Source organism: Myodes glareolus, chromosome 18 (genome assembly GCF_982192425.1).
Source record: "Myodes glareolus chromosome 18, mMyoGla1.1, whole genome shotgun sequence".
Lineage (NCBI taxonomy): Eukaryota > Metazoa > Chordata > Mammalia > Rodentia > Cricetidae > Myodes > Myodes glareolus.
The window spans coordinates 54,686,657-54,704,018 of record NC_142043.1 but is presented as its reverse complement, the minus strand read 5'-3'; the positions used below and the strand labels follow the sequence as shown (position 1 = coordinate 54,704,018).

Below are 17,362 nucleotides of genomic sequence, written 5' to 3'. Positions count from 1 at the left end.
TGTGTGTGGTGATGGGCAAGCAAGGCCACGCCATTCCTTTTCAGTGTGTGTGGTGATGCAGGCATAGGCCACGCCATTCCTTTTCAGTGTGTGTGGTGACGGGCAGGCATAGGTCACGCCATTCCTTTTCAGTGTGTGTGGTGATGGGCAGGCAAGGCCACATAATTTCCTTTCAGTGTGTATGGTGATGGCAGGCATAGGCCACGCCATGCCTTTTCAGTGTGTATGGTGATGGGCAGACGAAGGCTTCGTCATTCCCTTCCTCCACAGCTCGTAGGAGTGGCTCCAAATACTTTGAAAATAGTGTTTCCACAGAAAAGCAGCCCCTTTTGAAGGGGCCACCAGAATCACAAGGCTGCCACAAGAATAGAGAAAATAAAGGGCAAGGGGACCATAAGAGAAAGCATTGTCTCTCTGACCAGGGTGGGATCCACAGAGGTAGTCAAGCAGAGAGCTCCCCCAACTTGCATCTTGGAGAAACTTCCTGCTCTCTACCTGTCCTTGTCTGGAGAATGTCCCCGGGCTCAGGGAGGACTGACCTTATCTGAAAGCTGTCCCGAAGGCAGATGCATGATTTATCTTTAGCTTGACCCTTGGCACAGATTCCTGCTAGAAGTTTCCCCTACTGCACATATAACCAAGAGCTGTGCTAGGAGCCTTATGACAGGACCATGCTCTGTGATGCAAATTAGGGTTTGTCCCCAGGCTCCCCAATCCTATATATTCCTTATACTCTGGAATAAGTTGAGCTGAGTCACCAAAGTCTGTCTCCCTGAGGTCTCTCTCTGTCATACCCACAGCTGACTAAAACCCCGTTCCCCATTTCTGCTCCCTCCGCCCGCCCTCCTGGACCAAAGCAGCCAATGATCTGGAGGAAGAAGCAAAGCCACAGGGAACCATGAGGATCAAGATCAGGTTCCTCCACCAAATGGGAAGTCAGGGGACCAGGAAGAGCACCAGCAACTACAGGCAAGAGGCACTAAGGGCTTTAGCTGACTGGGAACGATAAAAGAACTTGGTGATTATTGTGTTCTAACACCCGTCGCTAACTTACAAACCTTAAGCATAGTTCCATATGAAGGTACAGTGAGTTCTCATTTCCTTTCAGACATTAGCAACCCGATTCAAAGGGTGCCCAAGCCCTTCTTGTGAGTCTGTGAGGCTTGTGAACCTGGCTTGAAAGGAGAAGGAAGAGGCACATGAACCCATGAGATATAGAGATGGCCTGTAACAGATACGGAAGCTACGCCATAAAGTGCAGCCAGCTGGCTTCAACAACAGTACCAGGAAAAAGGGGGAGGAGTAGCCACATGCCAGAAGCCGAAGGACGCCTGCCGGATCTCGTCCAGGGAGCCAAGCAAGGAAGTGACTTGTGGCTCGTGGCCGGCCCATTTTCAAAGGGAAAGAATTGGTCCCAGCAGTAAGCAGCATGTTCCTCATCACACAGAACCATACTGGAGTCATGAGGCTTGGGATGACTTGGAACATGGCTGGAACAACAGAATGTGGGGCCAGTGGAAGGCTTCTGAGAGATGGAGATGGACATGTTGCCCTGAGCAGGGAGCAGCCCCAGGGCCTCTTGCTGAACATGGCCGGATAGAGAGATCTGAGCATGGCACAGGGATTGCTGTACTATCCTAGTGTCCCCCTACCTGCTTGCCCAGGCCTTTCTGTTTAGACGCTGTGAGGGACGGGGTTGTAATGCAAGGGTAAGGAGGGGTGGATTAAGGGGCGCTTTCCAAGTGTGACCCAGCATCGATGACTCCTGAGCTGCCACACTCCTCGCTTCTGTCCTAACCTCGCCCCTAGAGTCCCTCTCCATCTGTATCATATTCATTAACTTCTGTCTTCTCTGCAACTGGATGGCTGTTGGGGACTTTGACAGAGCTAAGGAAAACCAGAAAGATTTAGCATATATGTCAGTTCTCAACCATCAGGCTTCCTCCCTCCCTCCGTCCCTCCCTCCCTCCTTCCCTCCTTCCCTCCTTCCCTTCCTCCCTTCCTTTCTTTTCCTTCCTTTCTTCTCTCTCTCTCTCTCTCTCTCTCTCTCTCTCTCTCTCTCTCTCTCTCGGATGGAAGAAGACACGTGAGGCCTGTAACAAACCCTGGGGCAGATATTCTATGAGAGATAACAGGAGAAAAGAAAATTAAAGCTGTGACCAGTACAAATGAAGCTAAAAGTGCATGTAAGCAAACAGCAAAGGAGGTGATGCAGGTCCTGAAGCAAGAGAAGCAAAGGCAGCCTGTGAACGGCACAAGGGAGTTCCATGTTAAAAACCCAAACCAAACTTGGGTGGTACTAAATAGCAGAAGTGAGAACACGGCTGGGCTCGTAAGGGACAGGCAGAACCAGAAACCCTTCTGCACACAGAACTGAAAACTGTGGCCGGGCAGCAGATAATGAAAGGGCTGGATGTCCAAGCACATCTCCCAGGGAGTATTTGTTCTGAGGAACTGAGGATGCAGAGAGCAGCTAGATAGACCAGAGGAGGGGAGAGGAAGCCAGGCGTGGCATCGTGAATGACAAGCCCCAGCCCTGAGAGATGGATGAAGGGGCTTTAGGTCAGCCTGGGATGCGGCATGAGACGTGACAAACAGTCGGACAGCCTAATCAGTTTGAATCAGGCAATAACATCGTGTGTATAGAAAACTTATCTCCGGAGGATAACTTGGAAAGCAAAGAAAGGGCAGTTCCTACCAGAGACATCAAAGCGGTAACAAATCTCAGTGAATCAAAGGGCACACAGTGCCCAGGAACAAAACCGCAAGTTCAAGGGAAAGCTTGCAGCCGTAATTGAAGCACGAGGGCTGAAAAATAATAGCCAGTCAGTGCCAGAGTGGGAGAGAAAACGGAAGGGAGCAGGCGTGGGGCTGGAGCGACTGACACAGCAGAGTGGACAGACAGCCTGGGTGTCTTCAGATCTATAGGAACCAGCCAACCTTCCTTCAGGTGTGTTTAGCACACTTGATATCATAAAGATTAACTCCCCCCTCCCCGCACCGCCAAAAGTGCAAATTCCATGAACCAAGTATTTTGGTCACAAAGAAATTAATGAAAGATCCAAGGGGAAAGTTTTACAACCGCCGCCCCTGACCTCTTAGCTGTGAAAGGACTGCTTCCTGGAATAACCAGGGGAGGAAGTATCTCTACAAACGTCCAACGCTTTCAGAAAATGTATCTATCGTGTCTTTTTTAAGAATGGCAGAAGTCAGGGGCTGAGGAATTGGCTACGCGGCGAGAGTTTGCTGCATAGACAGAAAGATTCGTGTTGGATCGCTGACACCCACCAAAACTCTGGGTTCAGCGGCGAGTGCTTATAATCCCAGCACGAGGAAAGAGGAGGCAGGACGATCCCTGGGGTTTGGCTGGCCAGACACACCAGTGAAATTTGCAAACTTCAGGTCCAGTGTGACCCTGAGTAAAGTGATTTAAAAGGTAGCGAGACTGAAGAAGACAACAGCTGTCCTCTTCTGGGTCCCACACATATGCATACACACATGTATGATATGCTACACAGCACGAACACACACACACACACACACACACACACACACACGAGACACAGCAATCGATAGCGACTGGGGAGAGAATTAACAAGGGAGCTTGTTGTGTGATCTTGGGGAGTTCCCTTCTTTACTCCCTTCCTCCTTCCATCCCTCCCTCCCTCCCTCCCTTTCTTCTTTCTTCCTCTCCTTCCTGCCCTCGCTTCTTTCTTTCAAGACCTGTCTCACTGTATAGCTCTGACTGGCCATGAACTCACAGCAAACCACCTGTCTCTGCATCTGCCTCCCAACTGGAACTAAAGGCACGCACCGCCACAGACAGTATGGGCATATTTCTTAAGCCAAGCCTCCATTTCTTCTATAAACTGGGGATAGCCCCACTCAAGGGGCTGTTTGGAGATTAAATTAGAACGTGCTTGTGACGTATTTGGAACACTTAATGCTCGCCTCAGACGCAGGAAGCCTGATCTCAGACTGTTGATAAACGCGTGTTTCTGCGAGTGGAGAGGAAAAGCCAATATCCCAGGGAACGTGGCCGGGCGGTGCGGGATTTGGAAGCACAGCTGAGAGCATTATCAAATGCACAAGGAGACACAGTCTAAAAGCAGGGGCCCTGTCCTTCCCTTGGATGGAGCCCCATCCCAGTGAGGTGGCACGGCCGCCATAAGAGGTGGGTTAGAGATGGGTGCTAGAGAGAAGCGCTCCACACAATGTGTGAGTCTCACAACAAAGCTCTGAAAGCATTCTCCTCAGAGTGCTTGTCCCTAGGGCTCCCTCTTTCCTATGCCCCCCCCTCGTCCCCCGTCTCTCTGCCCACCAGGTCCTCTTGTCTTTCCCTGGGACATACTTCTTTCCCTCCTGCAGGAGTAGCCAGTGCCGTCTGCTTGCTTTCTGCCCTTCCCATCCATTATGGAAGACCTGTTGCCAACTTAATGGACCTCCCTTGGGCCCCAGCCTCGTTAGTGAGTGGCGATTTCCATACAAGACTACTTAAAATGTAGTAATGAGGAAACGATGTCCCTGTCATCTTGGAAAGCAGCATCAGCCTCCTCCATTGTAACAATAACACAGAGAACATACTGGAAGGAAACAGTGAGCAGACAGCAGCAACTGTTGCTGAGTGAAGAAGCAGCGATGGCTTGTTCCTATCTTTCCTTTCCATGTGCATGATGCATGTGTGTGTGTCGGGGGGGGTACACGTGTGGGGGTGCATGGGATGCACGTGGCGCGTGTGTGAGAGTGTATGGTGTGTGTGTGTGTGTGTGTGTGTGTGTGTGTGTTGTACATCAGTGGCTGACATCTGCCGTCTCGTGTGATTGCTGTCTACCTTTTTACCTAGGCAAGGTCTGTCGATGAACCTGGTGCTCACCACTTTGTCCAGGCCAGCGTGGCCCAAGGGATCCTATTTCTGTCTGCCGTGTGCTGGGGTCACAGGTGGGCCACCAGGCCTGCCCAGCTTCTAGTTTGGGTTCTGGAGAGTCCAAATCCTGTCCTCCTATTTGCAGGCCAACCACCTTACTCTCCATGGTGTCTCCCAGGCCCAGTTCCAGCTATTGTTTTCCTTTTTGTTTGTTTGTTTCTTCATTTTTTTTAACAATGTATTTATATGACCTTTAAAAACAAACTGGGAGCCAAACCCACACGCTATAAATCTTACTCACTTAAAGAGGTCTAATTTATTTATTTAATGATTTTACTATTCCCGAAGTTAGACAATGGTGCGTCTATGCAGCGACCATGCATAACCCCCTAAAGAAATTTTAGCACTGGGTCAGTTCATCCCAACCGGCACCTCCCCTGGCTCTGATCACCACTAATCTCTCTCTTGGTGAATTCGCTTGCTCATGACATTTCTCATGAATGGAGCTGTGCCTTCTAGAGTCTCCTCTGTCTGTCTTTGCCCCTGCAGCAACTGTTTTCAGGCTCATCCATGTTGCAGCAGGCATTAATACTTCGGTACCTCATTCCTCATTCTTTCATGGCAGGATAGTACTCCCCCCCCCCCCCAATAAGCATTGCTTTGACTTACTTTTGATGTTTTTGAAACAGGTTCTTATTATGTATCCCCGGCTGTCCTGGAACTCACTGCAGAGGCTAAGATGGCCTTGGACTCCCAGAGATCCACCTGCATCTGCCTCCACCAGTGCCTGCATTAAAGGTGTGGACCACCGTGTTCAGTGTGCATTGTTTTCATAAAGGAAGTATTTCGAGTTTTAAAAATATGAGGACTATATAATGCAACCACATATTGCTAGTAATATTGATATAATTTATATTGGTTTGTATAGGCACAAACCAGTTATAAAACTATTATTATTATTAGCGGTGTGTGTGTGTATGTGTGTGTGGTGTGTAGGCCAGAGGAGGGTTTGTGTGTCTTGCTCTATTATTCTCCCCCGTATTTCCCTTACACGGGGTCCCGCTGAACCTGGGGATAGGCTGCTGGCCAGCAAGCCCAGAGATCCCTCCTGTTTTCATAGCCAGAGCGCTGGAGTTACAGGCACAAGTAGCCACGCTCAGCTTCACTTAGGGGTCCTGGGATGTGAACTCAGGTCCTCACGTGTGTACAGCAAATGCTCTTTCCCACCAAGCCCCTAAAAAAGCATTAGGGTTATTTTGATTTTTAATTTTAATTTTTATGTATATGGGCGTCTTGTCTGTGTGTGCCTGGTCCTTTCGAGGCTAGAAGAGCGTGTCTGATCTCCTGGAGCTGGAATTAGAGACAGTTGTAAACTGCTGTATTGGGGCTGGGAATTGAACTCAGGTCCTCTGCAAAAGCAAACCAAGGTAGCAAGTGTTCCTAACCTCTGAGTCATCTCCCCGGACCCCTAAAAGTTACTTTTGAGGATGCCTAAGTTGCTTAAAAAAGCATGCTTGTAAAGTCAGCCAACGTGTTTTTCTCTGACACAGGCTTTCAAATGGAAAAATAAAAAAGAAGAACCCAAAACCAACCAGAAATCAAAATGATCTTTTGCTGACTACCAGACACAGAGACTGAACTAAATAAAAAGACAGCCGAGGCCACTCAGAACAAACACACACAATTCTATTTCTAGTAGAAGAGGGAAAAATTCTTGGCTTTGAAAATTTGGGCATCCAAAGAAAATATTTATGCTAACAGAAATGAACACATTGAAGAAGTTAGAAAGCGAATGTGCTCTGCGGAAATCAGTCACCGTTGCACTCTTCCAAGCGTGGATCAGCCATGCAGTATGACTGAAATTGGCATTCGTTAAGAGGAAAGCAACCCTGAATTGCCCAGTTGGCATGCTGTGCGCATGTCTGTGTTTATGAAGTCCCGGGCATGTAAATACCGATGCACGTTCATACACAGATTTCACGCTATTGTTGCACTGAAAAGGGTGACTTCCGTGAGTTTTCAGAGCCAAGGGTGACAGTTGCACCCGAAACCAATATTAGTTAGTGCAGATGAGGTGACAGAAGAATGAAGAATCATGGTCTCTTGAACGGTTCGTGTTGGCTGTGGGATATAAGCACCTCAACCCCTTGGAAGGTGTGATGGGGTGGCAGGCACAGGGCAGTGTTGAAGGCATTCTTGTCGATTTTTTAAATTGTATTTCTAACATTCTTCTGTGAGTGGTATATGTATGTGTGTGTGCATATGTGCACATACAGGGGCCAGAGGCCAGGGTCTTCCTCAGCTTCTTCCCATCTTCTATTTCGGAAGACTGGCTAGGTCAGTGAGGTCCAGGAACCTGCCTGTCCACTCCTGCCCCCATCTCAATGCGGAGATTGTGGGACCCCCATCCCAATACTGGGGTGGCACCACGGCACCCAGTTTTTTTGTGTGGATCCTGGAGATCTCAACTCAAGGCTTCATGTTCACATGACAAGTATTTTGGCGACTGAGTTCAATTCCTAGCTCACCCAACTTGCTTTTGTGAAAGGTAACACATAACCTAGGCTAGTCTGTAACTGACACGCAGTTGAGCATGATCTTCAACTTTCGAATCTCCTGCCTCCACATCCATGCCTGCCTGGTGTTCTGGCTCTCAATCTGTCTAGCTGCAAGTCCTATGGCTGTGTTGTCTAAAAGGGTGTATGCATGTACCCTGATACACACTTGTGATCCTAGGATACTTTCCCACGGACTCTACATATATGTTATACTTGGAGCCACTTTTTTACAGACACCTTCCAGAGTTACCCTGTGGCTGAGCTATGGCAAAGAGCAGCCTGGGAAACCTTGTTCGATAGTTAATAACAGCCATGCTGATCAGTTCTTTAAAGAGAGAGCAGGCCATAAAACGCTCCGAGATTCCAACTTGGAGCCATGAATAACCCTGGTGCTGGTATGTTTTTGTAGACGAGTGGCTGCAAACATTCTCCAGAGCTGTTGGAGGGCAATTGCTCTGCAGCACAGGCATTTGCAGAAGATGCAGTACAGCTGACCAACTAAACACTGAGAAAACTGCATTATTCCAGTTAGGGTTGGGATGTTCTCAGACTCAAGCAGATGGAAAAAAAAATCTCACTCTTTTTCCCCCCATTTTCTTCCTTCCTGCTTCTCTCCTCTCTCCACAAATCTTCCCAAATGATATGTTAAAAGCAGGGGTCACCAACTGACCAACCGAAGAGCAGCCCTCTCTCCAGACCAAGTCACGTCAGGGCAGAGCGCCTGGTGGACTTGTAGCTAAGGGAGCCCACTGTTGATTTTTGTTTGATACACACCAGGAAATCATTTCCTTGAACTCTCTCTAGGAGCCTTACTGACCGGCTGCCAAACTCAGCCTTTGATTCCATCGCCACAATGTCTGTCACCCTCCCCCTGCTTAGAGATGTGGAGCCAGATATTATGACCCTTTAGAATAAGTGCAGATGTTCCAACGAGAGGGGCAGCTGGGAATCCTGCATGCAAGAGTCAGGAGGACAATTTATGATCAACAGAAGCCATGGTCTCCGGATCTAGGGAAATAAAGACATCTTCACAAGAAGGAACCAATGGCTTTGGGTATGCAGTATGAGGAGAGGAGGGCGGTTGGACAGAAGTCAGGGAAGCGATCTGATGCCTGTTAGAATTCATGGGGGACTTGTTTTGATTAGAATAATGCTTCTATCTATACCAGAATGTTCTTGGCACTTCAGTTCATAAGGACCAGCCGCTGGAAATAACCCATTACATGTAGACGGAATACATCAATAATCAGTTGGGATCCATTCCTACAATGGAATACTCTACACCGCTAAGAGCGGAGGAAGTCTTGCTACATTCCTTATGGGTGGATCTCACATACACAACCCCGGGGAGGGAGGGAAGAAGTTAGACACCACAAAGCATACAGGGTAGGCTGGCAAGACGCCTTTAATAAAGTGAGGACCTGACCTCAGGTTTCCAGCACCCACATGGTAACATCAGTAACTAAGACAAAAAATGTAGGGAGGAAGCCCCTCTGCGTAACCCAATCAAGGTAACGCTGAAGTTGAGAACCATGGAGTGCTCAGTGTTCTGGGGCCAGCCCTACACTGGCTCACAAGAGCAAACTGCAGAATTTAACAAGTCATTTAAAGCAGTGTCTGTGTTTTTAAAAAAAGAGTTGTAGAAACTTACAATTAAATAAACTATACTAAGACTTCAAAAGGACTTAGTATATTTTATTAACTTATTAATATTATTTTACATTTTATTAGAATCTATGCTGGACTGGAGGGATGACTCAGCAGTCAAGAACACTGGGTACTCTTGCCAAGGACCCAAATTTGATTCCTAGCACCCACATGGCAGCTCGCCACCACCTGTAATGCCAGTTAGGGTTAGACCCAAGCAGATGAAAAAAAATCTTACTCTCTTTTTTTCCCCCTATTTTCTTCCTTACCACTCTTCTCCTCTCTATATAAATTTTCTCAAATGATATCTTAAAAGCAGGGGTCACCCGCGGACCAACCGAAGAGCGGCCCTCTCTCCAGACCAAGTCACGACAGGGTGGAACGCCTGGTGGACTTGTAGCTAAGGGAGCCCACTGTTGATTTTTTGTTCCAAAGAGTCTGATGTCTTCTTCTGGCCTCTGTGGGCACTGGGCACCCACATGTGCACAAACACACATGCAGAAAAAAAAACTCCCACGCAATAAAAAATATAATACAGTAATTAAAATCTCCATTTAGAACTTATGCCTTAGAGGTCGCCGCCACCTTCTTATGTGTGGGGTGGGAATACTGTAGAAGAACAGGTCCCTGTGCCACCTCTGACTTTTGTCACCTCAGAAGTATTCACATCACAGGCACCGGTCACAACAGACCAGAGCCCAATCTGCTGTTCTGTAGAATAACATAAAATGTGTGCGCTGTGTGTCGCTGTTAGCCTGTGAACAGTTCACCCGAGGAAATGTCTTTGCAGAGTTTAAGCATGCCTAATCTAATCGTTTGGGCCTAGACTCCCTCACATGGCCGATAGCTTGGCGCAGTTCAGACCCGTGCTTGTGTGCTGTCCCTTCTGTCTGACTCGTCCTGTGAGAGACGGCAAAACATGTGTGTGGGAACCGAACTGCTCTTCCAGGTTAGCTATGTGGTGACTGTGGAGAGAAGAGTTCGTGTGTGTGTGTGTGTGTGTGTGTGTGTGTGTGTGTGACAGGATCATTCAATGAGATCAGTCATCGAACTAAGAGTTATAGTAACAGGTAGTGTTATTATTAGTTGTCTGTTCTATAGTCTTGATGTCATTGGCATTTGTGTGGGTGTGTATGCATGTGTATGCTGGGAACTGGACCTAGAACCTTGCACATGTTAAGCACACACTCTACCACTAGGCTGTATTTCCAACCCTAGAAGCACTTAAATTTATATTTAAGCACACGTATGCAGTAGTTCTTGTTAACGGGAGTGGATTTAGGATCACCATGGGAACAAGCATCTGGGTATGTCTGCGAAGACGGTCGTAGTGAGGTTTAACTGATCATAAATGGCACCAGCCCCTGCTCTGGGGTCTCAGACCGAATAAAATGGAGAAGGCAAGCTGAATGCCAGCTTTCATCCTGCTCTCCTTCCTGACTGCAGAAGCGACGCGATCAGCTGCCTCACACCCTAGGTGTAACGCCTTCCCCTCAACTGTGTGCGTGTATCAGCCCTTCCTCCCTTGGGTTACTTCTGTCAGGAGTTTAATCACAGCGATTAATGGCTGATGCATGAGATGTACCAGCACACGGCTGTCTCCTCTTCTTCCACATCTAAGACTCAAGCAGACAAACTTAGGCGAGGGCTCAGCCACGGCGTGTCCAGTGCAAGCTCATGAGTTCCCTGAGATCTTTACCTGCAAATCTCACTCGTTTGTTGGAAACCCCGATGCCAGGCCTTACCAGAGAGCTCCCATTCAAGCACATTCATAAAATTGGGGCCCAGGTTTAAGTGCAACTGACTCCTTATTCGGAACTGAAACCAAAGCTCAACTCACCTGATTAGTAATAGCATTAGGGACAACACAGAAACTGGTGATAGGAAAGCCCAAGGACCCAGCTTAGCTGCTTCACAGCACTGGGGAAACACACAGTGGCCACGCCCATCTGGTCCACACACTCGTGTCAACTACTAAGCGGTAACTGTGCCGTCAGGGAAAAGAAGTCCATTTGTGGCCACTGAATTATTAATACAGAAGGAGCAAGCAGGTATGAGCGCAGGTAAAACACAGTCCTGGCAGCTTCCCTCTGCTGTGTGACAGACAGGATGCGTTGCCAAGACGTGGTTCCAAAAGTCCAGAGCCGAGCAGCAAGAGCCACATGACAGGGTGGCAGCTGGGGAGAAGCGTGTGCTGAGTGGCTTCCCAGAGGTGTCGTTTAGGCCAGGCTTATCAAGTGCAGAGGGGAAAGGGCGGAATTGAAGTGTGATGTTTTCCTATCTAGTCACCTAACAGCAACAAGTGACATAGAGAAACAAAACAGCAGACCATAATACTCAAGGCGCCGCTAATTGCCAAGGAGGCAGAGAACTCTGATATGCTTCTAAATTGAAAGCGGAAGTTTTCTGCAGGCAAGGACCATCTCTGGGTACATATCCTGGTTACTTGGTTGGAAACGCTGCAGCTGCTTGGAAATGCCAAGCCTGCGTGAAAAATACGTTAGAACCAAGCATGGAAACCCTGGTGATCCAAGACTACAGGAGAAAGAAATGCAGCTGTGGATGTGCCAGGGGAACCAGGGGAACCCCCACAGAGGTGGGGGAGAAAGGGAGAAGGAGGCAGGAGAGAGTCAGGGGGGGAGAGAAGGAGAGGGGCGAGGGACAGGGAGAAGAGAGAAAGAGAAAGAAGGAGAAAGACAGGGAGAGAGGAAGGGAGAGAGGGGAAGGAGGGGGAAACAGAGAGAGAGAACATTCTCTCTGACTTTACTCAAGAGATGACAGAGAGGGAATGTTCCGGCAACTATTCTCATAACATCAGCATACAGTGGCACCAGTAAACTTGGCGACAAATGATATGACTACCCAAACACGTCACAGGACTTCCTGTTGAGATAGTCCAGGAAGGCTGAGAAGACAGCTAACCTTGGTGAGCACCCTCTACGCGGTCTGTACCTGTGATTTTAGCACATCCTCATGCTCCGCAGGACGAGGCTGTACCGTTGCCATTTTCGGGCAAGGAGAGTGAAGTCCGAAACATATTTCACCCAAAGCACCCAGCCAGTAGCAGCCAGGGCCGAGACAAAATTACAAAGCCCCGGATGGGTTGCTCAGCTGAGGAGGCCGGGATGGGATCAGCTTCTGATGAGGAGAAAAAGGAACGTTCTGTGTTGATATCTCGGCCGATAGGGGGGGGGCTGCTCCCGGTGCCCGCCGTATCAGTATCCCGCTGGCACCCACTTATCACTCTTTGCTGAACATGACTTAGGTCGTGTGTGTATTTTGGACTCACTGTTTGGAACGGTGGCAAAGCTGGAGGGTTCAGAAGCTTTGGCACTTTGTAGATGGTGTTGTGTAACGGGATGGAGCCCGGGTTGGACGGGGAGACCTGGGTTGAGTTCAAGACAAGTCACTTATTAACTATGAGAGTGGTCAAGTTACATCACTTCCCTGGTGCCAGCCAGGGCTTTGTCACCAGAGGGAGACTCAAACAAGTGACCTTATAAGGACTTTCCTGACTCCATGATTCAACCCTCATTGACTTGAGTGTTTATGTCTGCGACTTCCATCAACATACATTAGGGATGACCTGCAGTCAGCAGATTCGTATAGGCAAGATGGGCAGGTAGCTCAAATTATACATTTGTTAATTTTGTCACACATAGAGAGTGTCATTTAACCCCCGTGTTTCTCCCCTTGCTAGAGCAACCTGGAATGAAGCAGGTTAAAGCATCCCTTTCCGGGAGTTCGTAGAGAATACGTTCAAATCCTTGGTCAGACTAAAGTCCAATCATTCCAAGCTCTGTCTCCTATTAGCTCCTGACTGAAGGTCTCTTACTTCTCTGCCCTTCTCTCCTCTCCTGTTTTGCTTCTGTAAAATTGAAATCGAGAATAAATACCAGTCATAGAGCCGTCAAATGCATGGCGTCTTGGAAGAATGCAAGAAGCCCTAGCTGTTGTTATAGCTGGGAGCCGCTTGGTTTACCTTATGGAGGGCTAAGAAGTCAAAGAAAATTTCTCCACAGACAGACAGAGATCATAACTCATCAGCACTGGGAACTTGCCATTGCACAAGAAATAAACTCGAGAGCAGGGTACAGAAGCGTAATTGCTCTGTCTAGACCTCCTGGCAATCCACCCGTTTGTGCCGACGTGTCTGAGTCAGAGCTAGAAGACAGGCAACACCATGGACATCTAGGAAGACCAAGGCCATGCTCGCCCTGCCCTTCATTTCCCAGGTCTTGACTAGCCCATTTCCCAAGTTCTGCCCTAGGTGCCTAAGGGAACAAAGCGGCTGGGAGAAGTGGCTGGTTTTATGTTAGTCACCGTCTTTATGTGGTCTCCCAGCTAGAACAATTCCCAGATGATCATTCAGTAGCCATTCTGATCATTGTATGAGCACCATCTCCTGCCGCCCTTCAAGCTTTCTTTCTCTCCCCCATCCCCCAACACTCCCACACTTTATCTCACTCCTGGCCCTCTGTTTTTGTTTTTGTTTCGTCTGATTTCAAATTCCTTCTCCAGTTTTGTGTTAGTGTCCTGAGGTTGATGGAGAGAGAAACTTGGTGGGAAAAAGAAGGTAAGAACAAAGACCAGATTCAAATCACCAACCATAGGAAGCTAAACAGAGGCCTTCTATTGTTATAATACTGACAGAGAGGTGAGGATGGAGGCTACAGCCGTTCCCCACCTCCCAAGGGAGCATCTTTCACTAGGCTGAGATTTGCTGATCTAAACTGTCTGACCTTCTGCTCCAGGGATCCATCTGTCCCTGCCTCCCCAGCAGTGGAATTACAAGCATGCTCAGCTTTTTTTTTTTTTTCCTTTTTTTTTAAGGTAGGTTCTGGGAATCCAATTCAGGGCCTCATGTATATAGAGTAAGCAATTTACAGATGGTTCCATCTCCCAGGCCCAGGTTTGTTTGTCTTCTGTAAGTCAGTTTACCAAGTGAAGCCAGCAATGTTCTAAATGTGTCTAGCTGTTTTACAGGAGACAAGCCACACACAGTAACCAAAAGCCTGCTGATGTTCAAGAAAGCAAACAAACAGCTGGCTGCTAACCGAGTAATTATTAGAGATAACATGCTAATTCTAAGGTTTTTTCTGGCTTCAGCAGTATGCAATTTGACTGCTTTAAATAAATTATAGACTTATGATTGTCACATTGATTATTTTTTATGGCATATCATTTATCACAGCTAGCTATATATCAGTTAATGGCGAGGTCCTGGCCTGTAATGGGAGCTCCCCAACTCAAACCATGGAATATGATCTGTCTTGTAATGGTCTAGGGTAGAACATCCTTTATAGATCAAGCTCTTACAGAACAGCACATAACTACCTTTTAATTGATCAAAAACGCCCCTTAGCAAACTGTGCTCTTATAATGTTATCAGGTGAGCTCGGGCTGTCATGAAAAGGATGGTACCTAGAGGTCTCCTTAGTAACTTGTTCCCCGCTTCATTGTTAATGACTTTGTGTTTAACATTTCCAGAGAATGATTAACAAGTGTTACAGATTATTCTTTAAAAAAGAGCGAGGAAGGACAGAGAGGCAAGAAAGGCTGGCGCAAACTGAAAGTGTCTGTAACTTTAGATACTGGCTCTTTTCAGAACTTTGCTTGGGGTTTAGCTACTATGTATCCAAACCTATCTGCTGTAAGTAGGCCATTTCAGGCACCCCGAAGGGCTACTCTACTTGGAGGCTCCATATTGTGTCACATGGTAGTCCTTTATCAAGGGTGTTCTGTGGACTGATGGCTTGGAGGCGGTGATACAATGTAAGAAGTAAGAAACAGTGTCTCTGCCTCCAGGGTCCTGTAACTCCATGGCTGGAGATAACTGTACAGTCTCTGATGGTTTGAAATTCCATGTCCTGCCTATTCCCAAAAGCTCATTTATCAACCACGCAGATGAAAACTCGGTACGTGGAATTCAAAGTAACCTTCCAGAACAGAAAATACTGAATTTCTCATGAAAGTTTTATGGACTCCCCCTTCTCCCCACCCCAATCAGCCTTTGGATCTGCACAGTCATGATTGATTCTTCAGGTTTTTTTTTTTTTTTTTTTTTTTTTTTTAATATGGGAGTGCCTAATGTCTTGCCTCTCAAATCTGCTTGGAAACTTCTCGAGAGTCAGAAACCGCCCACCTCCCATGACAGAAATTCTTATCTTTAACAGATCCTTGCGAGGAAACCTTACTTTCACTTAAGAGAGTGGAATCTATTCTACAGCGACAGCTGCACCGTTGAGAGTTACTGGGTGATCTATAGTTACTGCGTTAAAAACCATCATTTGACCTCGCTTGGCCTCAGCCTCCCTGCTGAAGAAGAATTTTTCGAATAGGAGTTTATGTTTTAGAGTAAAATAAAATTCTAAAACGTAGACAAAAGTTGCTGCATGCCATAGGATTATATATGCATATGTTGCATGTATGTATATATATGTGAGGACATAAATATGATGTTTGTCCATTTATATGAACATATGCATATAAGTAGAATAAAAACATAAATGTATAGAATCAAACACGACACGAATCTTCACTCATACTCAACAAATGTCCACTACTATGCTGTTAAATTTTCTTCTATGTCCTGAAGGCTAAGATGAAGTTGAGTCGTCTCCATTACTGACGCCTGGATTCCCAGGATCCTCAGCTGCCCTGCCTTGCACCAATTTGGTCATCAAGAAAAAGAAAAATAGAAAGGAGTGAGGGGGCACAAGGTTGATTTAGCGTCATATTCCTCGCAGAGAAAATAGAATAATTTCAACCCACAACGAACTTGCATTGGTTCCAATAAACCATGGAATCGGCAAAACCCGGTTCCTTCAAGACACACGACTAAGAGACCTGTTCTATAACACACGTTCAGCCTCAGAGGCTGCACCAGCCCTCTGTGTCTGTGAGTTTACACAAAGATACTGACCTGGCTTTCTGGGAGTGAAGAACAGAAGTCCCCGCACGCAGCTGGACTCACCTAGAGGACACAGAGAGACACTGTTGAAAATCTCACTGCCTGCCAGGAGCCCATGGGCAGTTCATGCTTTTAGCACGCTCTGCGTCGCTCTCCGCATCCACATGATTTTGGCTGATGTCATGCACACACTGGCATTTCTTTGGGTCAAGTATATCCTGAAATAGCTATGCTAACATTTCATAGCATCCACAAAAGTATACTCCTGAGCATTTGGGGATGGTACAGAAAAAGCACTTAGCCGCAAGCCGATGAGAGGTGAAGTGAAAACTCACAGACTTTTTCAGATGCAGAAGTCAAGGAAGGGGCAAGGGATTTTTTTTTCATCAAAATGTCATTTTAAAATCACCTTAACCCCAAAGCAAGCAATTCTCCTATCTTCTATTATTTTTGTGGCAGTATTAATTCATGCAATGACACCAACTAGTTTGTGTGTTTCTATGCCTTTTTGTGATTAGTACACATAACCCTGTGCCTTAAAATGCCCACGGCCTTCCCAAGCTTAAAAGACCTTTGATAACACTCCCCACTCCCAATGGTGGTCCAAAGCCTTCCGCCCTGGGATGGAATGGGTCAAACCCATACCCCCATTAACATTCAAATATGATCCGGGTATCTCTGGGAGAACCTTGTTTAATATAATAATCGACTGCACATTCCATCTGCGGACAACATGCAGATGGTCTTTACAGTCTGAAAGCTTGAGTTTATCTTATGGGAACCACCAGCTCTCATAGGCGCCTAAACGATCACTGAAGATGAAACACAACACCGAGTCTCAAAGTAGTGTTTGTAAGCGAATTTAGGAGCCTGTTGATGGGTGACTATTCGCTTCCGGCAAAGGGCAAAGTCTCTGGACACTTGGGAGGGTTTTGAGTCCCCTGTACGTTTCTTGTAGCAGGCAGTCCAGCACCTGGGCTGGAGAACCTCCAGAGCCAACGAAAGCCCACACTAGGTATCCTAGAGGAGCTCCGCGGCTCCCCCTAAAAGCACAGGCCGGGGAGGCTCAAAGTCAGGATGGCTCCTCTGCTCGCTACTTTCTAGAGTGCCCCGGCTTTCTGTGCGGGTGTGTCTGCATCAACTTTCATGCACCCCCACCCCCACCCTTGAGCGCAGTCAGCTCCAAAGGCACAGCTTGTGTGCTGACGTGCAAAGCCAAGTCAAAACCCTGTGCTTGGCGCTCCCTCCTAACTTTCTGGCTTGTCCAAGTCTAAATATTGACTTTGCTCCTCCGTTGAGTAGTTTGATACGGGATGGAAACCGCACGGCCAACAGCGGGATCGAATGATATATTTTTACACAGCCTTGCCTTCCTTCCGC

The 17,362-nt window shown here is 47.3% G+C and overlaps 1 protein-coding gene across 10 annotated transcripts in view; it reads right to left on the bottom strand.

Moving 5' to 3' along the window:
• Rhobtb1 (Rho related BTB domain containing 1) overlaps positions 1 to 17,362 on the bottom strand; it is a 115,853-nt gene that overhangs the window by 52,540 nt on the left and 45,951 nt on the right. For 4 of the 10 annotated variants that reach the window (XM_048451560.3, XM_085679724.2, XM_087898199.1 and 1 more), the window contains one exon: positions 15,995 to 16,045. The exons of 2 other annotated variants lie outside the window; for them this stretch is intronic. The gene's annotated coding sequence lies outside the window, so the exon portion shown is untranslated. Of the gene's footprint in view, positions 1 to 12,021; positions 12,208 to 12,358; positions 12,455 to 15,994; positions 16,046 to 17,362 lie in introns of all 10 variants that reach the window. 4 more of the 10 variants (XM_085679725.2, XM_087898201.1, XM_087898202.1 and 1 more) reach the window with 2 other exon arrangements.